General features: G+C 35.2%; 1 pseudogene; it reads right to left on the reverse strand.

Annotated features, from left to right (window-relative positions):
* Positions 1-653: 653 nt before the first annotated feature.
* LOC102497417 (nicotinamide riboside kinase 1-like) overlaps positions 654-1,020 on the reverse strand; it is a 931-nt pseudogene continuing 564 nt past the window's right edge.

The raw sequence follows: 1,020 nt of genomic DNA on the forward strand, positions 1-1,020 counted from the left end.
TTTTTTTTTTTTTCCTACCATCTAGTAATACTTGATTGTATACTAAACTTTGTGGATGATTGATGTGATTTTTTTTTTCTGAAATATTTATTTTTTTATGCCAATGTTGATTTCTGGAATTTTTTTTGGACTCAAACTAAAATTGCTGTAGTATTCTCTGCTTGTTGCTATCTTCCAGCTGCCTCCTGCTGGCTCCTTGGAGTCAGCATGGAGAGGTCAAGGTTGGCAGAATATATGATCAGATTTCAGAGCTTCCCAGCTACCTTCTTTCTGCGGTATCTCCTTGACTATACAGCTGCCATCAGCCAGCTCTGTTCCCCTACTTTTCTTTTGAAATAAACTATTACTTTTTCCTATGTGACTGCTGTTTCTGGTAATGCTACTATTTACAAGTGATATGGGTTGCAGCATATTCCAAACCGTGGGTTGTGACCAATATTTTAAAAACTTAAAAATAGAAAAATCCTAGTGCATAATATATAAGGTCAATAACTTATAATACTTGATATATGTATGTGTACACATATATGCATACACACATATATGCATATTTATGTATATACACAGTCCGTATTGTTTCTTGGTTAAAGTTCTGAAATATATTCCTTTGAATTTCTTAATTCATCCCAGGAAGGATTTGCTGCTTTCCATCTTTATGCTGTTACTTGCAAACTCTTTTGCTTTACTAGTTCTTGTATTAGATCTTCATATACATGTGAAAAAAGGTCTTCTTCAGATCTTGTTCCGTGTAGGTAAACAATTTCTCACATGATGTCCTCCATTTCTCATCTGTTCTTTAGATACATGGGCCATAAGTGGCTATAAAGTACCCTGGGGGGATCTGGAGGCTCATAGACACTTATACTTCTCTTACATTCTTCATATGGAATGGTCAAAAAATAGCTTCTATTCTATATAATATCAAGGGGCTTGTAATTAAAGAGAAGGAAACCATTGATGATCAAAATGGGAATTTTCTCAGCACGTACCAGAGAATGTCCTGGGCTTTCCTTCCAGCAG

Source organism: Tupaia chinensis, unplaced genomic scaffold (assembly GCF_000334495.1).
Source record: "Tupaia chinensis unplaced genomic scaffold, TupChi_1.0 Scaffold000360_1, whole genome shotgun sequence".
Taxonomy (NCBI): domain Eukaryota; kingdom Metazoa; phylum Chordata; class Mammalia; order Scandentia; family Tupaiidae; genus Tupaia; species Tupaia belangeri.